Source organism: Acinonyx jubatus, chromosome C2 (genome assembly GCF_027475565.1).
Source record: "Acinonyx jubatus isolate Ajub_Pintada_27869175 chromosome C2, VMU_Ajub_asm_v1.0, whole genome shotgun sequence".
Taxonomy (NCBI): domain Eukaryota; kingdom Metazoa; phylum Chordata; class Mammalia; order Carnivora; family Felidae; genus Acinonyx; species Acinonyx jubatus.
The window spans coordinates 38,280,244-38,288,467 of record NC_069384.1 but is presented as its reverse complement, the minus strand read 5'-3'; positions in this window follow the sequence as shown (position 1 = coordinate 38,288,467).

Below are 8,224 nucleotides of genomic sequence, written 5' to 3'. Positions count from 1 at the left end.
ACCCGGCGAGGGCTGGCCCTGCCGCGCACTCTGGCCGCGTTCGGGAGGCAGCAGCGGAAGGCGGCGCGCGGGCCCGAGCTCACTCGGCTGACCTCTGTGGTCTCCGTGCGCAGAGTTCGTCTACGTCCGACCGCCCCCTCCGAACTCTCCAGGCTACTCTACGAGCCCCGAGAACTTCCGGGTCTGCTTCTGGCCCCTGGCTTTGCTCCGGACCCCTAAGTCGGACCCGACGGAATGCGGGGTCCTCTGGACAGCGCTCCCGGGCCGCTCAGAGTGCCCAATGCCTCGGCATCCACACTTCCTCCCCCCACGCCTCTAAAATCGTGTATACATTGGTTTTTAAATGACATAATAATTTTTTAAAAGTCAAAACCAAATCTCATTTAACTGTAACCCTAAATGCCTAACCGTTTTTTGTTTTGTTTTGTTTTTTTAGAAAACTGCACGTTAGCAGTCTGGTCTCTGTTCAAGGACAGACAACTAACTCCAGTGAGACCTTTTGTTTGGCGATTGTTAACATTTCCCTAGCCTTTTATTCTAGTCCGTTCACTTCCCTACTCTACCAGAGGACAATTTTATAACTCACCCTTTCTCCTTCAATACCTCCCCCACTCCTTTTCTCACTTTTACTTAACCACTCTGCTTTCTGCTTTCCATTTTCCTTAAATTAAAAAAAAAAAAAAAAAAAAAGAACAACTCTCCGTGTAAAGCTAAATTCTTCAAAGGTGCACCAGCTTCAAACTTTAACTCCTCCATCTTTTGCCAAAATGTTCCCTCCCTCTCCGGAATCACCATTTTTTCCCCCTAATTTTTCTCTTGGATACTTCTCATCAATATAAAAACACTTTTTTAAAAAAATTACATTCAAATAAAAGTTCATAATAAATATGGTGTTAACACCACTTTCCATTCAGCTAGCATCCATATCTCTGTCCCTGTATTAGCATACTTCACTAAAGAGTTTTCATAACCATTTTACATAATTCTCCCTAAAACCAATCTTTTATGGGTTGAATTGTGTCCCCTTCCCCAAAAGATACGTTGAAGTCCTAACCTACAGCCCCTTATTTGGAAATAAAGCCTTTAAAGATATAATTAGTTAAGGTGTGGTCACACTGGGGTCAGATGGGACATTAATCCATTATAACTAAAATTCCCATAAGAAAACACAGGGGTAGGCGAGCCTGGGTGGCTCTGTTGGTTAAGCATCCAACTCTTGATTTAGGCTCAGGTCATAATCTCAGGGTCCATGAGATTGAGCCCTGCATTGGGCTCTGCACTGACAGTGGGGAGCCTGCTTGCAATTCGCACTCTCCCTCTCTTTCTGCCCCTCCTCTACACCTGTGTGTTCTCTCTCTCTCTCTCTCAAAAATAGATAAATAAATTTTTAAAAAAGAAAGAAAAGAAAACACAGGTTTACCCAGGGAGAATGCCATATGATAGCATAGGCATATGATTGAGCTAATGTAGATCCAAGTCAAGGAACACAAAAGATGTCAACTGCTACCAGAAGTAGGGAAGAGATAAAGAAGGCTTATATCGTAAAGGAGCAGGCCCTTACACTTGATTTCAGACTTCTATCCTCTGGAATTGTGAGATAATAAACTTCTGGGTTTTTTAAACCACCCAGTTTGTGGAACTTTTTTTAAATTTTTTTTAAATTTTTAACGTTTATTTATTTTTGAGACAGAGAGAAACAGAGCATGAATGGGGGAGGGGCAGAGAGCGAGGGAGACACAGAATTGGAAGCAAGCTCCAGGCACCGAGCCATCAGCCCAGAGCCCGACGCGGGGCTTGAACTCACAAACTGTAAGATCGTGACCTGAGCCGAAGTCGGACGCTCAACTGACTGAGCCACCCAGGCGCCCCTATGGCACTTTCTTAAACAACCCTGGAAAACTAATACACATTCCAGAATGCATTTACCTACCAGCCAAAACATCTGGTCTTCTCAAGGTCATAAAATGTTCAGACATCAATCCTTACCTACTTAGTTTATCAGAAATATTAGACATATGTGTTGATTCCTTCTTTAGAGATATACTTTTCTTCACTTACCTCTAAGTATTCTACATTCTCCCTGCTAATTCTTATATCATTGTCCATTCCTTCTCAGACACCTTTTCTGGTTTCTCCTCATCTCCTTGACTTTTATGGATTGGAGTGTCTGACATTCTTTCTTTGGACTGCTTCTCTTGGCCATCTCTCTCTGTTTCATGGCTTTAAATACCCTTTATAAGCAGACAACTATTAGATTTCCATCTCTAGCTAAGAGCCTTGTCTGCTCAACATGACCCCTTCTTGCATGTTTAAGAGGTATTTAAAAATGAAGATGTCCTAATTTTTTCTCTAAATGTCTCGCCGACCCTTTATTTCAGTGTATGGAAACCCTATTTTTCCAGTTGTCCAGACCCAAATCTTGGAGTTTTCTTTGACTCCTCTGACAATTTCTTATTATTACCATTATCCTCTGACAATTTCTTATTATTACCTTGATAAATCAGTGTTTGACCAGAACTATTGTAATACTCATTTAACCAGTGTCCTTGCTTCTCTTCCTCCTTATTTGCATCCTATTTGTATCAGTGAATCCAGGGTGATTGTGTTACATGTTAGAACATGCCCTTCATCTACACAGAACAGTTCCATGGTTTTGATTTTACTTAGAGTGAAAGACAAAGTATTGAAAATAGCCTGCAAGATCCTACACAGTATTCTTTGTCCCACTCTAGTCTTCCTCTGATCTCATTTCCTCTTCCTCTCCCTCTGTTCCACTCCCAAGTGACTCTTCTGTTCTTCAGATGTATCTCAAAAATTTTTGAGACTTTTGCATTCCTGTTCACTCAGCCTAAAACACTCTTCCCAGAATGCCACACATCTCATTCTTTCTTGTCCTTTCTGCCTTTCAAATGTGAACTTCTCACTGAAACCCTCAATAACCACCCTATTAAAAATCGAATACCTCCACTTCTGCATGACCTACTCTACTTTCTTGCTTTATTTTCCTTCATAAATTTAATTGCAACCTGAAAAAAATACGCATGTTTTACATAGTATCTAGTTCACTCCCAATAAAAGAATACCATGAAATCAGGAATTATCTTCTTTTTAATTTACAGTCGTATAATCAGTGCCTGGATGAGTATATGGCATACAGGAAGCACCCAATAAATATTTGTTAAATGAATGAATAAATGTACCATCCTTTAGAAATATGGCAAATAATTTGAATGGACCATTCATTCATTCAACAAATATTTATTGAGCACATACTCAATTTTTAAGTATTCAAAATCTCTGTTAGTAAATAGGAACCTCAGTTTATGCTATACTCCTATACTTTAACACATTCTATTGAATGTAAATGCTTTAAAAGTCTGTGAAATTTTCAGTTGTATCAACAAAGAACAGAGATGTGCATTAAATATTAATATTATCAGACTTTAGCAAAGATAAGATTTTCTAATGAAGACTTGGGCTTTTAACAAAGAAAAGATAGAACATACCTAAATGAATACTAGTGACCAGAGCAAATGGACTAATAGAGAGTAAGACTATCTTCATGAATATTAGGCAAACAGAATGGGAGTGAAGAATATGGGATTATATAACCGCATTTTTCCATCTGTGCTTTGGGTGGAGCTAGCCTCAGTTTAGGTCATCTCCTATCAATCAGTGGGTTGATGTATAAAAACAACACAATTTTAAAGACTCAAATATCATTACTTCTGAAACATTGGAATCCCTCAGCAAATGTGCACAGTGCTGTCATTAGTAGCACTAACTGTTCTTGCTGCCTCCAAACTCTTGAAATACTTTAATGACAAAGCATTGCTCCAAGGGTAAAGTATACGATTCTTTTATTTTTTTAATTTGTAATTTTTTTTTTTTGAGAGAGAGAGACAGAGTGTGAACAGGGGAGGAGCAGAGAGAGAGAGAGACACAGAATCTGAAGCAGGTCCTAGGCTCTGAGCTGTCAACACAGAGCCCTATGTGGGGCTCGAACCCAGGAACAGTGAGATCATGACCTGACCCAAAGTTGAATGCTTGCTTAACTGACTGAGCCACCCAGGTGCCCCTCTTTGATTCTTAATGAGACTTACAAGAATTTCTAATTTGGCTATTCCTTACTTTTCTGAACTCATGTCTCCAACTTTGTAATCTGTATGCTCTTTCTGAGCAGCAGTTCCCTCAAGTCTCTGTGTTTGTTTTTATGCTTTTTATTTCTATTGTTGAATATGCCGGTCCATCTATATGAGGTATTCTCCCTCCTCTGACCTCTCTCTCTGTGCCAGTGGAACTCCTACTCATTCTGTCCATCTCCATCTAGATGTCACTTTCCCTAGGGGTCTCCCTGATTTCTTAAGACACTGTAAGATTCCCAATTCACATTGAACTTAGCCCAAACACAGTCCTTTGTACCATATGCTGAGACTGCTTGTTTACATTTGTCTCCTTTACTAATATCTTGAAAGCAGAAAGTGCAAGAATACTTGTTCACCTCGTATTCCCACTGTTTGGTACTGAGCTTAGCAAAAGACCGGTGCTCAGTAAATATATATTTATTGAACAAGTTGATGAATGGATCTCTTCCTCTTCCTTTTTCCTCTTTGTTTCCATAAGAGTTTTCTTTGTAAAAACAAAAACAAAAACACCTATAATTATGCAATTTCTCTATTCAAATATATCTGCTGACTCTCTAATGCCTAGCAATGATTTTCTAATGATTCCCATAAATTAAAAGGTTTAATTAACTTGGGGTGTCAAAGAAAAGACTGGTGAAAGGGAACTACAGACTTCTCCAAGTTCATTTAATAAAAAAGCTACAATTTCATTATTGTGTATGTGAGACTTCAACATTTGATTTTGTTAAGAAAAATAAAAGTTTCTGTGCCTTAAAATAAAAATAGGTATATAAAATGTCCTGTAGAATAAAATGCACACTCCTTTACAGGTAAACAAAACCCAGCCTCCTGACCAGTTTTCATTTTCCTCAACTGCTGCAGAAAAATCCTATAAACACCACACTCAAATTGATCTGTTGCTAAAACATGTCAAGATCTTATTGGCCTCCACGTTTGCCTGTCCTACTCCCTGAGCTTGGAAAGTATTTTGGCATCTTCTCTTATTTGTGTATTCTTACTTGTTTTCTAAGAGCCAACTAGTATTTTTTTTCTTCTCTTCTGGAACCATTAGCCAATCATAGTGACTCTTTTCATTATGACACCACAGAATTTTCTCCAAACTGCTATTGTAGTAATCAGTAATGGTGTATTGTGATTATCTTTAGAGATACTTCTGCTACTTCTACTTCTCAGCAACATAGAGTAGGTCTTTGTTATCTCCGTATCTGTAGCACATTGTATAATCTGTGGCACAATGTAGGTACTCAGTATAATTTATTACTTAAATAAAATAAAGGGATATGGGACCATCTTCAAATATACAAAAATGGTTCAACATATATGAATAGTCAAGACTATATGAATAGTCAAATACTTATAATAATTGAACCTCAAACATCTGACAGTTTGTAATTTATTTAGAGCTAACTTTTCCTTATATTGTGGATGCTGGTTCAAATTTCCTGTGCATGTAACAACAAGAGCTGTGGGAATAAAAAATGTGCATCCTTGGTATATATAATCATCACTAGCAAGGAATGATCTTCCTTGACTAGGTATTAAGTTTTATCAGTAAAGTGGTGCTGGTAAATTCCCTCTTTGCTCTTAGATAACTGTTGCTGTGTATCCTCCAAATTCTAATTGCCAAGCCCCTCTGGGGCTCACACAGAATGCTTTTGTGGAAGACCAGAAGCAGAGAAGGGGAGAAAACATGGCATTTCTATCTGCTTTTCTAGGGTACCTTTATCCCTCATTGACTCAGGAACCCCCAGCATCCCCCCGCCCCAGCAGACAGACCTCTCTTCTACTTACAGCACCAGATCCTGTCTGGAAGCATCACAGTGGTGATAGCTCCTGGTGGAAGACGGTGGCTTCTGAGCTTTTCAGTCTCTGCAGTCAGGGCGTGGTAGCAATTTCCTAATGGTGCTATTCCCAGGTTGTCTCACTACCCCTGCTTTCCTTCTCACCTGTGTAACTAACACTCTCTAAATTTTATCAGGGATTTCTGTTTTTGTGATGGACGCTGTGTATTACATTTCTTTAACATAGTTTACCCACATTATATAATACAGTGCATTGCATATAGTTGGTAGTGAATATTTAATGCTGATTGTGCAAAACAAAATGCCATGTGATAGATGCAAATATAGATAAAAAGGCCATGCAGTTATGCTCTGGCATTTTTTCTGTTTAAAAAAAAAAGCCTGCCTCAGCCTCTAACTTTTGTTGCTTTCTTGGCCTCAATTATGTTTTTCTCTTATGTTCGCCTCATTAACATTTAACAATTAATCCAAATACGATCTCCAGTATTTCTTTCTCAGACTATGACATCTCATCAGGTGAGGCATTCTATTTGCATCCTTTATTTCATACACCTCTAGCACATTTATCAGTGGTATATATAAATATTATAAAGGAAGGGGCAGTGTCTGACATACTCAATATTGTACCTCCAGTTCATAAGATTGGTCAGGTATCTTCCAGTGATTGAAAAAAATTTTTTTAACAAATGAAGGAGAAGTGTGAAGAAACCTGAGGTATTTGTGGAAGGCAAAATTTTTAAGAAAACCGGGTAATGGGGTAAAAATAGAGGGAATAACAAGCATCTAAATTGGATCAAAAAGCAGGATTAAATCAGGGGCACCTGGGTGGCTCAGTCAGTTGAGCATCTGACTCTTGATTTTGGCTCAGGTCGTGATCCCACGGTTTGCATCAGGCTCCATGTTTAACGTGGGATTCTCTCCTCTCTCTCTTTCTTTCTCTCTCTCTCAAAATAAAGAAATAAACATTTTTTTAAAAGCAGGATTAAATTAGAAAGATTTGTGTGTGTAATTTTATCTGAAAATAGAATTATTGAAGTGTGATCAGGGGAATAAGTGGAATCTGATTTGCATTTCAACAAGATCAATGATAATGGTTTGAATTACTTACTGTTATGAATGTCATTAGAACACAGTGTTTATGAATTGGAGTCAAAATAATGTTCCACCTGTTTCTCAATTTTAATCATAAAGGAGAAGTTGCTATTTACTTTTTTTTGCTGTTTATTATTTAATCTATTATTCAGGTTATGCTGTCTTGTTGGCTAGGTTTTTTGTTCTTCTTTTTCTTTTTACCACTGTAATTGCCACATTAAACTGAGGTTCTCAGAACATAATCTGAAATGATTAGCCAAGTCCCTTCCCTGAGTTACATAAAATAGCACTGGGCCATATATTTTATATATATAATTTGGATTATTTGTTTTCAAAAGAATGTACCATTCTTCAATTTTGTAGTTTTATTGTTCACACAGAGATGGAACATAGAAATGAAAAGTGAAAATGTTAATTTCCTAAGTAACATTTGCCTTAGGATTTTGAACCAGTAACATGACCTGTGTGTCTCCCCCGAAATAGAGAACTGAAAAGGTTTGTAAAATGTTTAACCAACAAAAGAGGAAACATTATTTCAAGTCCTACCATACACCCATTAAATCAAGGCATCTGAAAATAGTCAAGGGTCATTCTAAAATACTTTTGAAAATAATTGATAGTTGCTATCATATTAAAGTGGTAAACAGGGCCAGATACATAATTTGTAGGGCTCTTTGCAAAGTGAAAACATGACACCATTTATTCAAATATCAGAAAAAAAAGTATTTTCCTTTCTTGTACTGTTGTATCTACCTGTAATACTCTCATTTGCCATTTACTATTGTATCCTTGGGCTTGGGGCCATTCATATGGTGAGTACAGACCCCGCTCAGCACCAGTCTCACCTTGTGACTCCATACTTGGAGCAAGAACTTCCTGACCTACGTCTCCCTAAGACTGTGCCTTGGCCCTTGCCTGGGGCCATAGGATGTGGCGGTCACTAGGTATGAGCAGAGAGTAAGCAGCTAAGAACCTGTCCTAGGAGGCAATGAGATGGAGAGGCAGAACCACACAGAAGCTGAAGCTCCAAACCCCCAGCACATACTCTATCACCCCATTGGAGTTCACTTATAAAACACTAATTCTAAGAAAATTATTAAGAACTTTGAGATAACACTGCAAGGCATTAAACTCCAAAGATGAGACTCCGTTTGGAGTTTGAAGTCCTGTGCAACTCTGCTGGCC